Here is a 24,900-nt window from a genome sequence, read left to right on the forward strand (position 1 = left end):
TCTTTCCGCCAGGAGCACCACTGTTGATGCCGAACAGTTGGTGAAGCATGCTACATGCAAACCAACTTTATAATGATGAATAACAATTTATTCTGAGGTCCAATCAAAAAGTGGTCTTCGACAAAGTTGTAGCTGGGGGAATTTCATATTAGAAGAATTTGTTCACTTTTACATAAAATATTATGACGAAGAGATAGAGGGCTGAACACAAAAGATTGGCGTTTTCCATAGTAATCTCCATATAAACTTCAAATGGCGTGTGCACAGTCAAATTTTCCGAATCACTTCAAACTTTGGGATGATGCTATTTACCATAATTAAAATCGTTTAAGCAAACATTTCAAAATTTGCATCACTCTAATGGTCACGCACCCAATAACAAAAGAAACAGCACGTAAATAAACCGATTATTTGATGCTCAACCCCATAGAAAACTATAGAAAACTGCAGCAGCGATACCAACCAATGTGTGCTGAAAACGGTGTGAACATTGTGTGGTTGGACAATTTTGTTTGCCTGTGCGTCGCATTAGGTGCAAGATCGTCAATATTCGTTGAGTAAAATTAACTTAGTTGGTTACGTAAAATTTACTCAAGTTTTGATTTTAATTTTGAGTATAAAAATACTCATTTTTGAGTACTTTTGATTTTCCGTGTAGACTCTGCTCACACCGATCTGACAGAAAATGAAGCAATCATAAACTACCTACTGGGTACCGTGGATCATTCACACTCTGCAAACTTGACTGCAGAATTAATCGCGACCTTTCTCCGGGTGGCCCCCTCTTTCCCTAAATCATAGACGTAATTTTTGAACGTGCCCTTGCATCACGCAAACACCAAACTTTTTCCAGGTGGAAGCAGCATACTTTCGTACACGGAGAAAATGCAAAATGCTAATTAGATTGCTATTTATTATTTGTGTTTCATTTAAGGTGTTTATTATTTACAAATTATATTAATTATGCATTTCCAATATATTTTTTATACTAGGCGATGCATATTTGGAAATTATTTTTTGTCATGCATTTGTGTTGCTTGTTGCTACACTTGGGACTTCGATTTTTTTTTTGTTTCAGTTTCGGTATACCAAGATGGCCGGAGGAACAATTTTCCTGTGTGGTTGTGAATATTAAGTTTTTCTCCTTGATCGGGCAGTTGGAAATAAATTAAAATAGCGTTGATTGAAGTAATACAGTCCTGTGGTAGTGACCAAAACGTATTAGAAACGCCGGAAACATCTTTCGCCGTCCGGAATGGCGATTTATTGACCGACCCAAAAAGTGAGATTCCTCCAGGAGGACGGTGAGATTAAAGCGCCGACGTATGGTAAGTTAGATTGTATGTTTACTCATGAATTGTGGTTGAAAGTTTTCAATCGGTTACAGGATAGTTTCCACCCAGCATCCGGCAAAATTCCCATGAGGCAGGGGATCTTAAAATGGACACCAAACAAGATGAACCAAACGCTAGATCAAAGGAGCCCGGAAACACGATGGGAAGATGAGGAGTGTCCAAGTATGAGAGTGTACATTTCAAATTAGTATTATCCGAAGTGAATAACATGTTATTTTAATGACGAACATGATGATTAAATAAATAAATGGGATATAGTTTGTTTTATTCTATTCGTATTGAATTTTCAGTTCATCTTCACATATATTTGATTCAGATTGTTTTGTAAACAAAAGAATAACGGCGGTATAGAAATAGGAGCATGAAAAGCATTACGATTATTAAACGATTTTTATACTATGAAATCATATTCCAGAAATATGCATTCCAAGGGGTGAACAGACCGAATATGGTTTTAGAATGGTATTTATGCCAACTAGTATTTTATTTTCTTAGCGTGTAGTACCAAATTATGTATACCCGACGATGGTTACGTTCAATTTGAATAGGTCGTATAGTTGCCGTGAATCCTACAATCTATTCAAATCTAACGCCATATTTGTTCTAAGTGTCACGTCTGTTCGTCTATGGTTGAAATGTTTGTCGAGAAGCCTTTTTCTACTGTGCAGCAAGTTTTTAGCGTTATTTTTACGTATTTTTGACATTTTTTGGGTAACCTGTTTTTTCTTCTCCGTGTAGATTTTTTCCGTGTGGTGTTGATTTTTTTTTTCCGCTGTCACAGCAGTTGGCAGCACTTTTTTCATTTCGAAGACGACCGACCCGGACGCCGGATGACCAGCTCGTATCGAACATTTCTTTTCCCGCGATTTTCATTCGTTCTTCTCGTTGTTTTGCGATAGGTTAGAGTTTAAAGTTGAGTGCAGTAGTCGCAGACACAGTAGATTTGCAGTAAGTGTTGAGAAACGTGAAAAATTCGAAATTTCGAACTTTTGTGTTCTTTTTTATTCTAGTCTCTTCGCTCCGCTAACCGGTCGGGTAAGAAGCCGCAGGCTGCACCTGCTCGTGCGAAAAATCCGACAGGGCAACATTGTTCGGCGAGCGCGGGCACACCGGCCGGAGAGTGGGCCGAAGCTGTCCGTGCGAAAGATGCGGTACGATATCTTCGATCCAGCAAGAAGACGACGAGCGCCGAATCACCTGCTGGTGAGCGAAAGCTCGTGCGAAAGATGCGGCACGATATCCTCGATCCAGCAAGAAGGCGACGAATGCACAATCACCGGCTGGTAAAGGGACCGATGCTGCTCATGCGAAAGATCCGACGGGGCACCTACGTTCAGCGAGCAGGTACATCGGCGAAATAGCGGACCGCAGCCGCTCGCGCGGAAGGTCTGACAGAGAATCTTCAATCCGGCAAGAAGGGGACGAATGTTGGCACACCAGCTGATGAGCAGGTCGAAGCCGCTCGCGTGGAAGATCCGGCAGTGCATCTGGAATCGGCGAGCGCTGGCACACCGGCGAGAGAGTGAGCCGGAGCTGTGAGTACGGAAGATCCAGCAGAGAATCATTCATCCGGCAAGAAGGCGACGAGTGTTGGCACACCAGCTGATGAGCAGGTCGAAGCCGCTCGCGCGAAAGATCCGCCAATGCTTCTGCAATCGGCGAGCGCTGACACACTGGCGAGCGAGCAGGCCGGATCTGTGCGCGCAAGATCCAGCAGAAAATCTTTCATTTGATGAGCAGACCGAAGCCGCTCGCGCGGATGATTCGGCAGTGCATCTGCGATCGGCGAGCGCTGGCACACCGGCGGATGGGTGAGCCGGAGCCGCTTGTGGCTTTGAATCGGCCAGAGAGTGCCGTATCGCTGGGAGATCTACGGTGGTGGTAAGATACTTCTCTTTTACTTTTTTGGTGTTTATGTGAAAACGGATCTAGTCGTTTATTTATTCTTTTTGTATAGACTATTTAAGTAAAGGCCGACCGTTTCTACTGTTGAGGCAGGGTGATCTTATGCTAAGTTTACAAGGTTCATGTGACTTGTTAAACTGGATTGAAAATCGTCTGAATAGCTTCTAGTTCAATTGAATAGGTATTATTGTCGGTGAGGAAAAACGTTAGAAAATGCATTCACCGAAAATGGATTTTTCTCGAAATTGATGCGAGAAACCCAACTTCGGAAGTCGGGCGTAAGTCGCTTTTTCATGGTTTTGAGAAAACCAATAGTGAGTTTTTGAAACCTTCAAACAAAAATAGTTTCAGCAAAGATCCAATTTTAAACATCTTTTTTCCCGCACACGTCCTAAAAATTTCGCACGCTACCGATTCATATCCACAACTATGTATTTTGTTTCATTTTTTCCGAAAAAAATTAATGACAAAATCATACACCATTTTGTTGCATTACATATGTCCTAGTTGCAGCAGTCACAAGCGGAGCATATCAACTGCGCCCGGAGGCTAACACGGTGCCATTGGTCAAGAAGCGCCCCCTGGAAGGCCGAAAAAAATGAGCAAGGCTCTTGTTATTGATTAATCATATATTTCTTTCATTTTCTATAACTTTTGTAGAGCGTAAAGTTTTACAGTAATGACTAAGTTGTTTTTTTTTGTATTTTAATACAAAATCTGTTATCAAAATCTTGTTTCGTGAAAGTCAGTCAATCTGAACATAAGCATGCTCGTTCGTTAGATCTGTTAAATCTGACGTTACATTTGAAAAAGGCCTATCTGCTTTTTGTAAACAAGCACGTTTCTGACGTTGCTGGGCTCCCCGCACTCCACCCACGCATCTCAACACCATTAACTGATAGCGCGAAGATTGGTTTTCTGTTAGTGGTGTTGGTTTGTGTGAGTAGAGTAGACAGCAATGACAGAAACGTATTTGCTTACAAAAAGCCCATTGGCCATTTTCATATTTTACGCCAGAATTGAGCAAAATTAACAAATGCACAGTAGTTCAATTCGTCAGATTTTGTAATCAAAACTTGTTTGCCATTCACAGTAGCTAAAAATTTAAAAAAAATAACGAAGTAGTGTTTCCGATGGAAGAAAACGCGCAACATTCAATTCTCGCGTAACTTTTCAAAAGGGCCTAACATTGGGCAAATACATTGTCTAGAGGTTTATGCAAAGAGCGCAACGAAAAATGTAAAAGCAGCTTAGTTATGAGCGAAAGAGAACTAGAGAGGAGAGAGTCTCACAGTGTTAGATAGGTCCTTTGGAAAAGTTTCGCGAGAATTGACCATAGATTTTTTTTCTAATGACAGAGCATGCAACAATGATTGAGTTCTCACTATACCTCTTTATACAAGGATTTGAGACGGTGTTTTTATTTGTAGCCTCATTAGCTGATTCAACGAATTCCGTAGACAAGGAGATGATTTGGCTTCTCCTGATGATAATGCTGATGGGGAAAATGTGCGAGGGGCTCGAAGAGATGTGCGACACGCTGAAAGATGCGTGGATTAACGATTCCCGATTCAGGAACCAGAGTTGGCGAGGGTACGTTAGACCTAAGATAAAGATAGGACAACTGGGAATAAAATTGAATCCAGTTTGTGATCCAGTCGCTGATTGGTTGAATTTGATGTCTGCGAGTGTGTAGCTGCGTGTGGAAAGTTACCATCGGATGCGTTTGTTTTGGTTTTGCCCGTGTTGCCGGATTACTATATTGGGTCGTTATTATTTTGCGGTTATGCATACAAGTTCGTAGCCGACTGATGTAAACCTAACAAAAAAGTGAAACGAAATCAGATCGGAATGAATAAAAAAATTGAAACTGTATGTTGCAAAACTACAAGTAATAGTAACATTTCCAGGAGAAGACGGCACAAGGCGAAGTGACAGAACTCTTGCCTTTGATAGATATGCCTTTTTCTTCTTCTTTTTGGCATTACGTCCTCACTAGGACAGAGCCTACTTCTCAGTTTAGTGTTCACTGAACACTTCCACAGTTATTAATTACAGTCAAACCTCCATGAGTCGATATTGAAGGGACCATCGACTCATGGAAATATCGAGTCATGGAAAAGATATTCTATGAAAAGCTGTTTGAGGGGACCATCACAGTAACCATGATTTTTTTAATTTAGTATGGTTCCATGAGTCGATATCGAGTAATGGAACATCGACTCATGGAGGGTTCACTGTATGAGCTTTCTATGCCAAAGTTGCCATTTTCGCATTCGTATATCGTGTGGCAGATAAGATGATACTCTATGCTCAGGGAAGTCAAATTTCGATTACGAAAAGATCCTGGACCGACCGGGAATCGAACCCAGAACCCTTCAGCATGGCTTTATTGCGTAGCCGTGGACTCTAACCACTTGGCTGAGGAAGGCCGTAATATGTCTATGTCTAAAGTAAATATATGAAAAATTGAATGGATTGAAATTATTCGAATTGAAAAAGAAATTTTAGTGTCCGCGCCATGTTGCCATGTTGAAGGTGTCTGGGTTCGATTTCCGGTCGGTCCAGGATCTTTGAGCAATGGAAATTTCCTTTCCCTGGGCATAAAGTATTATCGCACCTGCCACACGATATACGTATGCGAAAATGACCACTTTGGCAATAAAAGCTCTCAGTTGATAACTGTGGAAGTGCTCATTGAACACTAAGCTGAGAAGCAGGCTCTGTCCCAGTGAGGACGTAATGCCAAGAAGAAGAATACACTATAATTTACCTAATCAATACAATTAAAAAATGAATAATAATTAGGAATATTTTTTGTGAAATAGTGTACCGTCTTCCATACAAATGGCAACACTGTTTTTACGTATCACGCAAGGGTGGAAAATTCACAACTGGGCTCATGGATGAAAAGAAGAACAAATAAAAGAAGCCAGGTGTCCGATCTTATCTTAGCGTTAGACGAGTTGAGCACAACAAGGTAAGTCTGTTCTTCGATAGGTTTCTCTACTGAGCTAGTGGCGAGTGATTTTAAACATAATAGGGTGCCGGTACCAATGGTTGTAATGTACCAGTAGATTGGACTATGGAATAAAACGTACATTTTTAGATAAAACCGCCATGTGTTATTTTTGGGGGATAGATCACCTCTAGTTTAGTTGATTTTCCAAACTTCAGCTTTTTACTTTATCAAAAAGTCATATAAATAATGAAGTTTACGCAAAAAATTTGCTCCCTTGCACCAATAGTTGCCGTCGTGTTCCAGTTGTGGATCAACGGATGGAATCAGTTTTTAAAATCGATGTATAAAAATGAAGAAAAGTCCCAGAGATTATCTTTATGCTTCATTCGAAAGATATTAGTTGCTGTTCCGTCGGAAAAATGTTAAACCTATGTAAAAATTAACCATTTTGTTTAAAATTGCTTGTATCATTCTCGAACGTCTACTACTGGAGCACTAGCGCAACTACTGGAACACGTGTACCAATAGTGGCTCAAGCGATTTTGTGTTTAAAAAATAGTTTCATCACTCTTTTTATATTTTTCCCATATAGTAGAGGTTGAAATCTTTCTGCTGATGCCAAAAGATTTCTGTTAAGGCTTTTCGTTATTTTGTTATGATTTTTTATAGCTTAGGTAGTCCCATTAATGGCACTGGCACCCTACGGACTCATAATACGGAAATTCTGTTTCATCTTTGGTGTAACTACCCACAGCAGATGCAGAAATGTGTATACTTCGATTGATGAGTTTTTTCCTAAATATTTTTTTTTATTTGCATACGAACATAACGCTTTTCAAAGTATCTTCTAATAGGTTCATTTTTAGATCTAATGGGTTTGTCTCAGTACTACAAATATGGTTAAGCATGCTGTAACGCTACTTTGGTACCTCATCACCCACTTCATGCAACTACGTCAGTGGTCTAACAACACTTAGCGCGCTCGGCAAAGTTCCATCATGCCGCATAAAGTGTTGCCACAAATGATGCTTAGTTTGTAAACACCAGTTCCCTGGCTGGTGGGGCATGAGAGCATAAGCTTCTACCATCAATGTAGTTGGACATAACCCAAGCAGTGACATAAGTGTTCCTAATATTGGAAGATTAGATATCCCATGTTCCATGTTTCATTTCAACTTTGCCGAAATAATTAAAATTGTAGCGCCTAACGATGGGGTGTATTAAAAACATTTTTTTGTGATTTTTCGAAACCTCGCCTCCCCTCCATGTATGATTTTTTGTATGAAACATTATTTTTTTCTATATAGCAAGAAATGTTTTTTCAAACCCGGCCAATCTCCCCGCTCTCCCTTCCCCCAAATTCTTACGTAATTAATTATCGAACTCTAAAATGCAATAACTACATCTACATACGACGACTAATTAGCTCCAATTGTGAAAACAATGCTTCAGTTTGACTGAAAATTTATGAAATCCATTACACACATTGTTACTCATTATTGGAAAATTACGTTATTTTTATGGAAAGTTTTACTTAAATGTTGGAATTTTCTACAACATTTTCATGTATTAATTGTCATTTTGAATTGCTCAGTTTGGTTTGTTTATTGCAACTTTGCATTTACTGCTATTGCTCTTTTTGATTTTTTGAATGGAAATTTTTGATTTATCGTGGGCGAATTATTATTTATTTATTGCAAATTTTTGCTTTTTTTGTGGAAAATTTATAATTATTTCTTGCTTTTTGTGAAGAAAATAGGGACATTTTGAGGTTTTTAAATGTACAATTCGATATTTTTTAGTGAGATTATTGTCGATTCTACTGCACTTTTGAATCTATTTATTGCTCAAATTTTTTTTATTTATGGAAAATTTTGTTTTTTCTATGCACTTCTTTATTTTTTTATGTAAATTTTTAACTTTTCTGTTGATTTTACCCTTGTTTCTTTACTGGCAAATTTTGCATTTTTTATGGAAATTTTATATTTTTTTATGGAACGATTAATTGTCTGCCAAAAAAGTTCGCTTTTCATACACAGCTCGAGCGAGGTGGTGTCGGCAATGGTTGAATGCGCGACCGCTCTTGAGTTAAGGCTACCCGACCAGCGAACTACATCAGTATTGTAGGGGGAGATCCCCCAGTACCGGACACTTAAACACTAAATTCATAATTCGAAAAATATTGATTTTATGGGCTCGTGTTACCCATTTATGATAAATATTATCATTTTTATAGTGTACAAAAATAAATTTGAAAATATGAATATGAATTTTGACATTGAGTTTTGATGATGTATTTTAGTACCAAATTGATCGATCTTGAAAGGTGGCACCCAATACCGGACACGATCTGGAAATGCCTCGAATTCTGTAAATTTGAACATCATTGAATGTGTACACTATAGAAATAGTTTATAATTACCAATTCAATACAATTGCAACATTTACAAAAACAATTTGAGTTTTTCTTAGTTTGCAAGATGCCTATCAAAAACTTCTTTCATATATGATGAAAAATAGCACATTTTACGATGGTGTTATGAATGTTCATTCTACTTAATTTTATTGCATGTTTGATACCATGGTCGACGGAACCCATGAAAAATGAAAGTATTTTGAGACACTGATGCAATAATTACAAAGATATCATATAACAAATCAAGCTGTCCGAAACTGAGGGACAGGAGGTGCTTAACCAAAATTGTAATTTGTCCATATTTACTTCAATTATGGTACAAAATACATTCATACTATCAAATTAGGATTATGTTCGATCATGCTTGCGGGATCCAAAGTATTTTTTCATATTCAAAATAATTACTAAATAGGCTCAAAATTAAGAAGATACGTCATTTTTTTTAAAGATTTTCAAACTTTTCTATTTTTTTAAAAAGGGATGCATATTTCAAGGATGTGTTATTCTACGCAAACATTAGTCTACATAATAGCTTTCTTTTCTACTAACACACCATCTTGACTTAACCATGATTTCTCAATGTTTCGACTTTGTCCGGTATTGGGTGCTGTCCGGCACTGGGGGATCTCCCCCTAACAGATTTTATTATGAAGTTCGCACGATTTCTTATAACAAAATGTGTTATAATTTTAAATAACACAAAATATATAACATAATTTCCTCTACATTAAACAAGATTGAATCAAAATATGTTATATTTAAAAAAAGTTTTAACTAATTATGTTTTATCAAATAGTGTGATATATTACAGGTCGGATCCGATTATCTGGAGACTCGATTATCCGGGGACTCGTTTATCCGGGATTCGATTATCCGGAATTTTAGGCTCGATTATCCGGAATTTGTTTTTTGATGTTCTTGTTTTTCAATTTTTATGCATAAATCTGAGATAATTTTGTATTGCAATATACAATATGAATGGTTTTGCAGTTTTGAACGTATTCAAGAAAAGGGGGGGTTAAAAAGTGTTTTTTGTGTATGCTGGTCAACATTTTTTTTCTTTTGGAGACCCCTACTGTTCCTAAAAATAATTTCTGACTACACCACCACATCACATAAATAAAACAACAAAAAAGATAATATTTAAGTTCTTTTATCGAAAATTTCAATTTTTTTCTTAGTGATTCGATTATCCGGAGGATTCGATTATCCGGAGTGAAAAATAAATCGATACTCCGGATAATTGAGTCCGACCTGTACTAAACTAGAACTGATTTTGTTGTTCCCTATGATGGGATTTGAGCAAAAATCATTGATTTCTCAAGATAAATAAAAACTTTTGCTAAAATGTATATTCAGGTGTTGACAAAAATGTGCGCATCAATAATTTCTTGCGAAATTTTGTGAATATTCTGATTTTATGGATATAAGGCACGAAAGAATATTTAAATGTACTAGAACGCTCTGACATGCAATGTAATGACAATTTGATAAATTGTTCAACGTGATGTATGCGTTTTATTAGCTACAAATGCATAACCAAGTTGTCCCTGACATATTTAACTATATTTTTCCCTAATCAAACTTAGAATGCTTGTAGCAAAAGTGGAACAAACTTTGTTAATTGCATTCACTTTTGATATCATTGAGATACAAATTTTTTGTGATCAACTGATCGGATAAGTCAGAATTTCCTTTAAAAATTTGTTCAGAAAATTTCCCATCGAATTGTTTCTTTTTGTTACAATTGTTGCCTTAGGGCTCTTCCACAGAATAATACATAAGTTTATCCACGAGTTTTTGAAGAAACTTGTTCAGATTGTTTTTAGAAATACTATTTTTTAAACACACCACAGCAAAATTCCATCAAAAAATAATGCTCACACATCTCCCAGAGGACTGCCTTGTTCAGGCGGGCGTTCTTTTGAAGCGTGAGTAAAGGTGAGCATCGCAACAAGAGAGAGAGAGAGTACCAGAAAAAATCCTTGCACTTGTTTGCACCTCCACTCGAATCGCTTGAGGATCTGTGTTGAAATTTGTGAGTTCAATTTTTTCTCCTCAGAAAAAACGGCAAAATCGCTTCCTCTTTGCATCGCAGAGGAGTTTCTATCAAGCCTGCTTTTTTTACATATGAATTCCTTTGAAAATTAATCTACGGTTTTCCAGGTTTTGCTATTAACATTCATTCGGGGATTATTCCAGGGAATTTATTGACTATTTCAGAAATTCATTAACAGTCAGGGAACGAATTAACTAGTAATTCGATCTCAAATTCTAAATGCTTACTCCCCCTCCCCCTGGAGCGCTACGTAATCAACCTTGTGCTTTAGGAATAACTCCAGAAGTAGCTCCAAAGATTCCACGAGAAATTTGTTTAAGGGATTCTCTGAGGAATTCTTATGGAAACTCTTCTCTTCTACTTCGTGTTATGTCTGTTTTTGTATTACGGTTCGGTGAAAAACCCATGGACCTTTGCAAGAGTTCACTAATTTGACGTTTGAGCGGTGCCGAATTCACTGGTTGCCATGGTCCCATAAATAACACGGCACCGCTAAAGCGTCAATTAATGAACCCGTGCATAGGTCCATTGAAATCTGCATAACTTTTTTGTTTCTGAATGAATTTTGTTAAAATTTCAGAACTTCTCGAGTTTAAGGTCCGATGAATTTGGGAGTATGATACCGTTTTGATTCATATTACGGACAGCTTCAAATTCCGGACACTCTACTTTGTATGGGAAACATTTCACGCGAAATGTTTCAATTTTTGCTGTTCAAAAGTTCTCAATTTCAAGGCTCGTTTTAGTAAACTTTTTCCATAAATATCTTTGAAAATTTATAATGCCCAACTACCTTAGATGTCTCTTTGGTGGTTTAACGATTTCGATTGATGATTTGACTGTTCCATTAATGATTATCATGAGCTGTCCGGAATTCGATTCAAAGTGTCCAGAATATGAGGCAAAAGTGAGGAAGCGTCCGGAATAAGAATCATGAAAAGGCCACACATTTTGATTTATTTAAAATTATTGAAGTTGCGGAAGCGTGTTCTTCACCCACCGTTCGAAAGTAAAGGGCTTCCGACGCTCGATAGCGCTAAGGAATCATACAGCATGATTTATTTTGTATGCTCTATGCTGGGTTATATTTCTCTGAGTCCTTAATTGTCCGTAATATGAATCAAAACGGTACAAGCGGTGCCGGAGTTATTCCGGATTGTCTTGGAACATCAAAATTAGCCATATTATCCATGCAACGAATATCTCAATATCCTGATGAGTTATAAGGCTGGTGTCTTTGGTAAACCATTTATCAGATTGAGAATTAATACGTTAGGTAGCGCGAGTAATAAATTAACCTCAATCTACTGTATCCCACAATGATCCGGTGAATTTGGGAGTGTAATACAAGTGGTGTCGGGCTTTGTCTTGCGATAACCAAAATTGGAAATATTATCCATGCAACGGGTTTCTCGTGATCCTGATTGGCTAGAAGGTTGGTGTCTTCGGCATAGTTGTTCATCAAAACAAGAGGATTAGAATTAAGGAAAATCTGATTGAAAGTGCATTTTTTTCTTCAATCTGTTGTATCTAAATATAGGTACTGAAACTTGGTGTCTTCGGTTCTTATTTTATATCATAGGGTCCCGATAGGTTAGAAGGTTGTGTTTTTTTTTTTGCGAAGTGGTTTAGACGACCAATATCTATCTGATAGTGATCAAATTGATGCTAGTTTTATCAGCTAGGTATCGCTAAAAACAGATAACTATATTGTAAAATCATGACTCACTTTATAATAAATCAGGATCGTGAGATTTAGCAGATTGAGATAAATGTGTTACTTGCGTCACCTACCAGGTGGATTCTCAATCTGCTGAAAAACTTTACCAAAAGCACTAATGGACGATAGGTTGATTATAGTATCCAATGACAATTGGACAATGGAGTAACTTTGGCAATTAGACAAACTCTAAAATTTTCCGGACCTTGAACTAGAACAGTTTTTATGGATGTTCTGAAATTTTCAACAAAATACATTAAGAAACAAATAAAGATATGCATATTTTAGTGTGTTTTTCCTTATGTGTATAGTATGTTAGCTGGATGAAGGTTATAAACTAAAACACTGTAAAAGTCACTTCACTTTACGGTACCTACTTATCCACGAGTTAAATTATTGCACATCCCTCTTATATCAACGCGATAAAACCAGCACATTTTTCGTTGTTGATTCCATTCCATTTCAATTCAATTCACGCATAAAATGTGTGAATGCAGTTGATAAACGAGGGCAGCAGTTTTTTTTTAACCTTCGTTGCATACTGACTGGAGCAAAAAGGATCGTCCTGGCGCACCCTTTCTGGTCGGTTCTCTCCCCTAGGGAGCACCATTTTGCGTGTGACAATTCCATTTGAATACGTGGTGCAAATAACGACGACGGCGACACTATTCGTCATTAGCGTCCGTATTATTCATTTTCGCTCGCTCGCTGATGATGATAGCGCAATGGTGGCAATCATCGTTCGTCGGATAATTGACGGAGAAGCTGCAAAATGTTTTCGCTTCCGAAATTCTCTGGGCTTTTTTAAAAATGATCTTGTTTCCTCGACGGATCAACTGTCATACAAATCCGGCATAATGTGCTTCATAGGAAATCCGCTCTCGTTGAATCGATTCAACATTCCAGGCTTGCAGGCTTAATTGAAATTACAAAACCAATACTCCCAATGCACAGTTCTGGGTTACTCCCAAAAACATTATTTTTACTATTCCCAAAATGCAAGTCTTATTGACATTTATTGTTTATTTATTTGTGCCTAGATACATACATCAGTTGAAGCCTTGTCAATGAAATCCTAAAATTGAGCAAAAAAAAACTTGTTTTTATTGCATCTTTTCCACTACTTTAGTGATTTTTTCCGCTCCAATAACAACTAACCGTGGGGGGCCTTCCTTAGCCGAGTGGTTAGAGCTCACGGCTACAATGCAAAGCCATGCTGAAGGTGTCTGGGTTCGAATCCCGGTCGATTCAGGATCTTTTCGTAATGGAAATTTTCTTGACTTCCCTGGGTAGTATCATCGTACGTGCCACACGGTATACGAATGCAAAAATGGCAACTTTGGCAAAGAAAGTTCTTAGTTAATACCTGTGGAAGTGCTCATAAGAACACTAAGCTGAGAAGCAGGCTCTGTCCCAGTGTGGACGTCATGCCAAAAAGAAGAAGAACATCTAACCGTTTTGTTTCAAATTCCAAACATGACTCATATTCCTAACAATGGCGATTTCAGAGGTAAGTATTTATATTTTCACAACTTTTAAATGCAGAGGGCTTAAATCATAGAGTAATTGATTGCTCTGTGAAGAAATTGGAATGTTTTTTTCAAGGCTATAAAAAGTCGAGTGTTACGTATTAAAAGAGTTTAACGCTATAAAAAGTCAGTTGCTCTAGTAAAAATACTGAACGCAAGATTTGTGAACATGCATGTTTTTGTTCCTGGGGATTTTTTTTTATTATCGTACAAATTGGGCCGAAGGGTCTCAGATTTTCATGAAACTTTTTCCACAGGCAAGGCTCATGGATATATGAATAAAAAAAAATTTAGAAAAATTCAGGGTCGCCAATTTTTCCGGAAAACTTAGGTGGAAATTTTTTGTTTTCCCTTGACACTAATTACTTTGAAAAATCATAACTCAAGAACGAAGCATCGTAGAAACAAAGTTTTTTTTATGAAAATTTAAGCAAATTTTCTCAGAAATCCAAAAAAAAATATGAACTGGAAAAAGTTTTCCACAAAATTTTCCACCGTCAAGGAAATTCATAAAGAAAAGCTGCAAAATCTATGCCCGAACTCGCGGAAATTTTTTATTAAAATATTTTTGAGAAGGAAACTTTATAAACTTCAATTCTAGTAACTTTTAGGATGTACTTTTTTTTGTTCCTGAGTTATGGTCAATTTTGTGAAAAATGACCATATTAGCCCTTTCTTTGAAAACCCATATTTCAATCGAAGCATCAGAAAAACAAGGTTTTTTTTATCAAAGCAATTGCAAATTTTGTAAAAGATCTGAAAGAAACGATATGGGATTGGTTTTAATGAAGTATAAGTCGGATTGGATTATATTTTTCATGAAACATTACACCGATAAGCAAAGCTGAAAAAACTGTTTCTTTTCCATTCCAAGGGATTCTTTCTTTTCTATGGAACAAATAAGATTCTTTTTATATTTTTTTTTATTTTTTTTTCAATTATTCAGTACATAACTTACATTTTATCTTAAAACTATCTATTTTTTCAACCGGGAAGATTGCCTTTGGTTGCTACCACCAGAAGATTTTCGTTTCTTTGTAGTATTAAGAACAAAGCATGCTGTATTTTCTTGGTTTTCATGTGCATCTGAGAATTCACTCGCAAAAATGCTTCGTTCGTCTTTTGGAATAAATGAATGATATTTTTTTGTTCCAGGAATTGGAACAAGGTTAGAAAATCTCTCCTGAAGTAATTTTTCAGCCTCTGAATAGTCATTTTCAGTTGCATAGATGAATTCCCAATCTTTTTTAAATTGGTCTTTCACCTTTTGCGACACAGCCCAGTCAAAAAAATGTTTGGCGTTATTAATTTCCGCTGACTTTCTAATACTAGCATCTCTAGCCATTCGCTTAATATTGCCACCGATACCATCACATGGACCTTTTTCATGTGTGGTTGGGAAAAAGTGCCATTCTGCTCTAATTTTAAAATCATTTTCATGGTTGCATACATTTTTGAAATTTGATTTATTTTTGTACTGCTCTCCGCAACCATCAGAAAGATAAATGATTTTTTCAAGCTCAGGAAAATTTATTTTTCAATCTTGAAATTAGATTTGTTTGAAAAGCATAAACTGATGTCGTGGATCCATGCGAGGGTCGTCCTACTTTTTAAAGTGGTTGAATCCCTAAATTGTATTTTTTTGATTCAGTTATAACGTGTTAAGACACGTCAAAATGAGCTTTAACTTTGGCATATGACCAATTCCTAGGTAGTAATTTTAGAAGTTCAATTTGCTTTTCAGGTTCGGCTTTTGTAACAGCTGAGTTCAAATTTAATAAAACGGAATTAAAATCCTCTGTAACATCGACAATATTAGGCGGAAACCAAGTCTTTATTTACTCCAAATTTGATTGAACATTTCGTCCATAGAAGCATTGCGATAGTTACTACTAGAAGCATCCAAACGTGAAGATTTTACTTGAAAAGAAATTTCCAAGAATTTAGCAAGCTCTTGTATTTTTTGTACATTATTTATAGAACCAACTGACTCACCCGAAGAAGGAGTTTCCTTTGGCGACGCCAACGAAGATAGTGGTGAAACTTGTTCCTCAAACGCCATTGCTTCTGGAAGATCCGTTACGAGAGCCTTCTGGTCACCGGTAATGGAGCACTTCACGCAAAATTTCATCTTTTCCGTAATCCACCGAACTCCATTCGAATGAAGCTTACTGATGAGGCCTTGGCTAATCGATCGTAGATTTGTCCTTACTGATTTGTGGCCGTCCAGTCCGAAGGGGTTGCAGCATAAAGAATTGTATTCGTAATATTGAACTTTGTCCATTTCAACAGCTTCGGGAAAACTTTTTTCACTTTCCAAAAATTAATAACGAGGAATATACAGCTGATACACAACACTTGCACTTTCTCACTGCTCTTTGTTAGTTTTTGGTAAACTTATGATTCTCAAGCCATTTCAACGCTTTAAACTTGAATTGGTAAATACCTATTCTGCCCATAAAGGCATAACTGTCCCATATTGAATTAGTAGGCATTGAGAAAATAGCGCTCAAAGTTTGAGTTTTTTCTTCTCATACAAATTTTCATAATTTTCTAGTGCATTTCTACATGCAATATTCATTTAACACAATCGCACAGATAACTCATTTTGCTTATATTGATCAGCAAAAAATATAAACTTGAACACAATTCACGTTTTGCAGTAGCTATTTGAGTCAAAAGTTCATATAGAGACTGTTATGCCTTCATTTTTCAATATGGGACTGCACCAACTTCATATTTTTCCACATCATTTTCAAACAAAGTGTGTTAATTTTCATATGCATAGTAATGTATATATTAAAATATGGATGTTGCGACGAAAAAAGGTGTTGGTTCGAAAATTCATATGGGACAGTTATGCTTTTATGGGCAGTATTTGTCATATTGTCTACCCATTTATTTAACTGTCAATTTTGTAGTTACCCAACAGGAAAAAATTGCCTACATTCTGATTGAAGAAAACTTTGTTTCTATGTAGTTTCGTTCTTAAGAAATTTTGTTAATGAACTTATAAATTTGTAAATATATGGTTCAAACAGCTCATCCTAGCAATATTTGATCATGTTTTAGGAACGAAAAATGAGCGTATTGAAAAATATTGTAGGATTGGATCTTATTGATCGCTCTTTTCAAATATACTTTGTTTGAAAGCTGGAATAGCTAATCGGGTTTTCATAATTTGTTTTCATAAACAGTGAAAAATGTCCTGGGAAACTGATTCCATTTCAAAAATTTCATATTTTTGAGATAATTTGAATCCGGTTCGACAAGTCATGATGAGTCTTGAGTCATGATTTTTAAACGAAAAGGCATGTATGGCAAATCTTTGCATTTTTTACAAAATTGATCATAGATCAGGAACTAAAGAAAAGTACATCCTAAAAGTTACCAGAATTGAAGTTTATAAAGTTTCTTTCTTAAAAATATTTTATTAAAAATCCCCAACGGTGGAAAATTTTGTGGAAAACTTTTTCCAGTTCATATTTTTTTTTGGATTTCTGCGAAAATTTGCTTAAATTTTCATATAAAAACTTTGTTTCTACAATGTTTTGTTCTTGAGTTATGATTTTTCAAAGAAAAGTCTTATATGGCACATTTGGACATTTTTCACAAAATTGGCCATAACTCAAAAACGAAAAAAAGTGCATTCCAAAAATTTCAGTGATTAAAGCTTAAAAAATTACCTTCTCGAAAATATTTTTTTGAAAATTTTCCACGAGTTCGGGCATAGTTTTTACGAATTTTCCCAACGGTGGAAAATTTTGTGGAAAACTTTTTCCAGTTCATATTTTTTTTGGATTTTTGAGAAAATTTGCTTAAATTTTTATATAAAAACTTTGTTTCTACGATGCTTCGTTCTTGAGTTATGATTTTTCAAAGTAAGTAGTGTCAAGAGAAAACAAAAAAATTCCACCTGAGTTTTCCCGGAAAATAGGCGACCCTGAATTTTTCTCAATTTTTTTTATTCATATATCCATGAGCCCTGCCTGTGGAAAAAGTTTCATGAAAATCTGAGACCCTTCGGCCCAAACCCGTACGGTAATAAAAAAAAATCCCCTCCTGCTAAAATCTACAATGAATTCAACGGGTATTGCATCCAATATACATTGTGTTACCATTATTGTTATTATTATACCAAGCTTCATTTCTTTGTTTTTTTTTTAAGCTTTACTATCGCTTTGTTGAAAATCAATTATCAAGCCCTTGCTTGGATTGTACAAACAAATTTACAACTTTTATTCTGCTCAATGATAAGATACTTTCCAGAGGTTCCTCTCTTGTTCGACTGTTGCAGTCGCTCGCCGCCATGGTAGATTATCTCTGGCTTACACTGACTTGTCTTTTCAAAGCCCAAGTAAAACTGGATTAGGCTTACTTTCGACGGTAAAGTTAAAAAGTGCGGCACTAACTGAAAAGCCAAAGCATTGTATCTTTTTGAATATTTGTTTTCGTAATTGCTTCATTGATGATCAAATGGTTCTTCTTACTTTCTTTCATTTTGAGTCGTCTTCCAATTCAAAGTTGCATTGCTCAGTAAAACTGTAAAACAAAGTTTTTGACGCTTTTTCCTACTCATGCCGACGTTGCCGGCAATTACCTATAATTTAACTATTGTGCTACTTAATTGTGTGAGTTTTTTTTACTTTGTGACTTAATATAAACGATTATCCGTACATGATATAATTTTGGCTGATGCCGTGAAGAAGCAACTACCAACAACGCTTGCCAAAAACAAATTCATGGGGATAGGCTAGAAAGGCTGAGAGCACACCTCTCATCAAGATTGGAACGCCTTCTTCCCATGCTACTCTGATAACTATACAATTGGCGTGGCATTCGTTGATGTTAACCTTTTAACAAGTTTACACACAACTAATGGCGGTGAAAGAAACCGATCCGGGTCCGAGCATGGTTGCATAATAGGAAACTGAAAGGGAAGTCGCGTCTGCAACAAGTTAGATGGCAAACGAGGGGGTTGTCGGGAGAAAATTAGTTCGGCGCGATCTGTTTGTTTTTCCGCCGTTCTTTTTCAAAGCACTGAAAAGTGGTAGTCTGGCATGTCGAACAAGAAAACTGAAATGGTTCAACTCTACGATGCGAGTTAACACCATTGTTTGGCTGGCTGTCGATGGCATCGTGAGATTGTTATTGATATACGGTTATATTTGGTTGCAGAGTTCAGATTGTGGCATCATAGTTTCAATACTTACAAGGTCCGGCTTTTATTGTGATGCACTTTTTAACATCTCAATATTTTCATATGTTTTTGGAAATAGAATAAGATGGGTCATTGGGGTAATATACTGCCCATAAAGGCATAACTGTCCCATTTGTAAATAGTAGACATTGAGAAAATAGCACTTAAGGCTAAGTAGCCCGTCATTCGTTTTGGCAACAATGATGACTTTTCATCTTGCGTTTCAAAGTGATAGAACTCAGTCTTGATGGTTTATATTGACCTGAAAAAGTATCACTGTACGCACTAACATGCATAAAGTATGCTGATACTTTTTCAGCTGTGTCAGTGCAAAACCAATAGATTTTCTTTGATTCGACATCGTGAGATGAATTAGCAACAATCATCAACGACGCGTACAAATTTCAATCACGGCCTACTTCGCCTTAAAGTTTCAAGTTTTTCTTCTTATACAAATGTTGCACAGATAACTCATTGTTGCAACGGAAAAATGTGCTGGCTTGAAAATCCAGTTATGCTTTTATGGGCAGTATATATTACACTTATTACACATTTTGTACGAACTAGTGATGAAACTTTTAAAAAATTCTGAAAAAAACTGAATTCTGAGACAACTGAGTGTGTTTCTCATTAAACGCTCTATTGAACAATCATGATTCGTAACACATCATGAAAGTCTGTTCATCATCTACTGCTACAGCTCTGATTATATCGAGGAGATAACAGTACATGATAAAACACATCTAAACAAGCTCCAATTTACGACATTATCAGCGACATGTATTAATCCTCCATTATCTGGTGATTGAATCGCGATGTGCAACTGGAATGATATCTTACTGCTAATGACATCATGAAACACACAATTCCATAGCCCCAGCTCATGATGGTCTGGAACAACTGCGCCAATTATGTGCTGAACGGCCATTCATTATCGACTTATTTTCCATTTATGTAATACAGCTGGGAGCTATGCTAAAAGAAAGTGAAACCGCTATTTTGCCACTCTAATACGTCTCTACTACGGAATCATATTGCTTCATCTGCCCGCATCCATCTCTCGCTGGTTGGTGCAAAAATAAAGGCAAAAGAAATGAAAACAGGGCTAGCAGTAAATACCGGCGCCCATTATGGAGAGGTATCGAAAGAAAGTAGCGTCGGACACTGTTTTTTTATTATCGCACCATATAATTCCAGCAGGTTTGATGCAGATCGCACTATCGCGCACCGACCATTCGAAAACCAATCGCTCACCTAAAACGATGAACACGGTGGTTAACTTAGACGCTAGGGGTGGGCTATCGATGGGCATCGGATAAGCGCTGAAGAGCGAAGCCGTCAAAACAATTCTCCACGCACGGTGAGGCCATTGATTGGGAATGAAAGACGGAACAAAATGTTTTTTATGATTTAATTAAAACGAAACAAAACTTGGGCGCGATGGGTGGAGAGCTACCCGATGCGTAAGAAAATACTGATACAAATCAAACAGCTTGTTGTTAACGCGACTTGATGTCAGTGACTTTCGTACAATGTCCCGCGGCTATAAATGGCCATCCTATCGCACGTTGGGAAAAAAATGGACCAAAAACGGCACCTGGTTCATGCAACAGATTGTTGAGGTTTTCGAACACCTTCATAATCCTTTTAAAAAAAATCGTGGGAGAGTGTGCCCCTACCTACCTTGATACCTTGATGGCTACAGAGGGATTCCACGGAGGCATGCAAGTCGATTCTGATCGACCATTTCAAAAATATCTGAAACTTTGCACAGTTTTTCAGTTCCATCTAAATCGTCATTTTCCGATATCAAATCTTCAAGTTGAGTCACGACTAACTTTTCAAAAGGGTGTATACGAAAATGGTTCAAAAATATTCAAAAAGCTGCACAGCAAAAACGGTTCGTTCGATTGTTAGACAACTAAAGAAACAAAGTTAGACAACTAAATATAGATTCCAAAAAAAATACACACAGTAAAAAAAAATTTTTTTTGCATTAAAAAACATCATTTTTGTCACAAAAACTCAAATATCTCAAAACCCTATCGGAATACCAACATAAGGGAAAACGGTCCATTATATTAGCTATCTACCATAAAAATTTGGTGATGGTAAGCCAATAAACAAAAAAGTTATGACATTTCAAATATTTCACAAATTTGACACTTAGTGAAATTTTTTTTTTTCATTGTTAATTTTTTTAGGACCGCAGTTTGTTGCTGAATTTTTTTGTTAAGGGTACCACATGAGGTTAACAAGTTGTTTTCATGATATTTTATTTAATTATTCATAACTATTATAGCATCTATTAGAAAGTTAGACGCGATCCAGTGTTGTGATCTAAAGTCTTGATAGTGTCATATTTTTTATTGTACGTAGCTGAAGAAAATTTCTCTCAATAGTGTTGAAACCTTTTGATAAAAGAAACCCATAAGAAATCTAATATTGAAGACAAAAGCTACAAAAAAAGTTTTCTATACAGGTATACGACTAGTTTACCTGCAAAAAGTTTACCTAGTTTACTTCAACAACATCAAAAACATGATAGGTATATACCATGAACATACTCACGAAAAAGCTAAAAATATACTACCACTATGGTTATAAAAGATTTAACCCTCTAATACCCAAATTTTTATTTTCGATCTAAATAACATTTTTAGTTATCTAAAATCGTTCTAAACACGTTTTGGGCAATGATTTATTTTTATTCCCAAATCTATGGATTTCGGTTTTTGATTTTTTTATTTTTTTTTTTTTTGAACATCCCTACCCTTTTTTATTTTTTCTTGAAGCCTCTTTTAGTTACTGATTTTTGGCAATAATAAAAATTCAAATTTTTACGCTAGTTTTAAAAATATTAAATTTTTAATATTTTTCTGGAAATATTTTTATTTTCCGTGTATTTATCGGAAAAACAGGCTTAAAATTATTTGAATACCACCAAGCTCTTCTTTTGTGATAGGTTGATCGTAGAAAAATATAAAAAGTACGATTTTTTATATCACACGTTAAATAAACCCCGGGTATTTGTAGGTTATATAAGAATACATTTTTTCAAACAATTTTCAAAAATACAAAAAAGTTTCAAAAGTCATAAAAAACTTTTCTTATATGCGTGTTATGAGTCAAGGTTTTAGCCAAAAATAAAATCATTTTGATTTCCGAGCTACGAAAAAATACACAAAATTCCAAAGTGTACCCCGTCTAAAGGCGGGGTTGGGTATTAGATGGTTAATTGTAAAATTTTTCTTCAGTCAAGCAAACGACACCAAACTAGTCAGTAAAAACTTAAAAGTGATTTTCTTTATTAAAATCTAACGAGCAACATGAGTAGTCGCTTTCTCAACTGTTGCAGGCCGTTTGCAGAAAAAAAGTGTTCGAAAGAGCTACGAAATCTCACCGAAAGCACCATAGATAAACTGAAAGCGGCTGGTTATGCTCCAATGTCTACATTGAATACAAATTTACGCATTTGTACGTCCTGCCGTTTAAACGTTGACAAACGGGCAATGTGTACATCATCGGTGGATCAGGTTGCAGGAAGTTCGAAAACAACAACAACTGAGGAATTCTGTTTCAACAAATCAATCAGAAGATGAGTGCATCCAGAAGGTCAACATCGAACGCTTCAACGAAGGGATAGCTGGAATAAAAGTGACTCCGATTAAATGGACGAAGATGGGTTACGTCAATTATCCCGAGAAAAAAAACCCTGAAATCAACGAAGCTGTACGAAGAAACCTCTTCAAATTAGGACCTGAAGATGTGGAAAATACAGACTACGATGAGGTAATTATGAATATGAAGCTCGTGGTCTATTCAAGACGCCATTGATGAGTTCAAAACCAATAGAAATACAGCAAAAGAGGCAAAACAATTCAAAAATAACTGTCTTGCAACCAAAAATGCTAGGTCGAGTACTTCATTAACAGATGAGACAAAAGAAAAAAAAAATTCAATATTTTGAAGACGATGAAGTAAGTAGAGCTATGCCTGGCCAAAAAGATTATGTATCTGTAAAAAAAGATGGAAAGCGTCAAGCAATCCAAAAACGATTAATGATGACTACTTTGAAAGAAGCGTATACACGCTTCAAGGAAATTAACGAAAATATTAAGGTAGGTTTTTCCTCATTTGCAAGCCTTCGTCCAAGGCAATGCAAGCTTCTATCCAATTCAGGACCACATAATGTTTGTGTGTGCACAACACACGAAAATATTAACCTAATCTTACATAGTTTGAAAAGAATCAATTCATCAAAGGATATTAAAATGTTAACTGGTAGTCTTTTGTGTGAAAATACAACATCAAATTGCTATCTACGATCTTGTTCGGATTGTCCAGATTCTTCATCATTGGAAAATACTTTATTCGCTGAGTTTGAAGAAAATTATATTGATCAGTTATCATTTGAGCAATGGGTGACCACGGATAGGTGTGACCTAGAAACTATTGTAAAACCTGTAGATGAGTTTGTGTCATTTTTTTTTTGCTTGAAATTAGAAAGTTTAATTCCTCACGACTTTATTAAAACAGAGCAATCCCGCTTTTTAAAAAATACGAAAAATACATTACAAGATGGTGAATTTTTAGTCATTTGTGATTTTACTGAAAACTTTAGCTTTGTATTGCAAGATGAAGTGCAGTCCCATCACTGGAACGTACAACAAGCTACAATTCATCCATTCGTTATTTATTTCAATGGAAGTACGCAAATTGAACATTTTAGTTTTATTGTAATTTCCGAAGATTTAAGACACGACTCAGTATCTGTAAATTTGTTCATTGCCAAAATGATGAACTTTTTACGCGTTGATAAGGATAAAGAAATCAGAAAGATATATTTCATGTCTGATGAAGCAGCATCGCAGTACAAAAACCGTAAGAATTTTTCGAGCCTATGTCAATTTGAATCAAAGTACAGAATTGATGCAGAATGGCAATTCTTTGCTACGTCACATGGCAAAGGTCCTTGTGATGCTATTGGAGGAACCATAAAGCGCATGGCCACAAGAGCAAGTTTAGCCAAAGAACGTGAGCATCCAATTAAAACTGCAAAAGAACTATTTGATTGGGCGAATCGCAGAAAAGAAGAAGATTTAACAAAATTATCATTTTGTTTTACTACTACTGAAGAGTACGAATTAACGGCATCAGAGCTCAGCGAGCAATATAATAACGCGAAAACGATCCAAGGAACCCAAAAATTTCACTGTTTCATTCCATTGTCAGAAAATAAAATTAAAGCAAAACTATACTCGAACTGTACTGATAATGATGCAAAAGTGTTCGATATTGTAAAAAAATTGAATAACAATAAATAAATAAATAAGTATTAATAAAATGTTTTCATGATCTCATAACGCATACCCAAATCCAAAACTTTTAAAGTTTATATATAACATTTAGAAACTCATCGATCATACTCTAAAAAAAATATCCTGGTAAAAAAAAATTTTATTTTCGTGTAATCTGTTAATTCATTTTAATTTATACATATATACATATACATAAAATATTTATACATATACATAATATTTATACATATAATATACATAATACTAATGAATACATGAAAACGACTTGTTTAATTCACGCAAGGCCCTTAACAATAAAATCAGCAACAAACTGCGGTTCCCGTAATAATTTACACCGAAAAAAAATTTTTTTTTTCTACTAAATGTGAAAATTGTGACATGTTTGAAATGTCATAACTTTTTTGTTTATTGGTTTACCATCACTAAATTTTTA

At 35.9% G+C, this 24,900-nt stretch overlaps 1 protein-coding gene and 1 long non-coding RNA gene across 9 annotated transcripts in view; both read left to right on the top strand.

Annotated features, from left to right (window-relative positions):
• The window catches only part of LOC5580263 (histone-lysine N-methyltransferase setd3), a 477,985-nt gene that overhangs the window by 406,320 nt on the left and 46,765 nt on the right, over nucleotides 1-24,900 (top strand). The gene's annotated exons all lie outside the window — the stretch shown is intronic.
• On the top strand, nucleotides 990-1,468 carry LOC110679590. The gene is made up of 2 exons (XR_002502611.1): nucleotides 990-1,328; nucleotides 1,388-1,468. It is a non-coding gene; the product is annotated as an uncharacterized LOC110679590 (long non-coding RNA).

Source organism: Aedes aegypti, chromosome 3 (genome assembly GCF_002204515.2).
Source record: "Aedes aegypti strain LVP_AGWG chromosome 3, AaegL5.0 Primary Assembly, whole genome shotgun sequence".
Classification (NCBI taxonomy): Eukaryota; Metazoa; Arthropoda; class Insecta; order Diptera; family Culicidae; genus Aedes; species Aedes aegypti.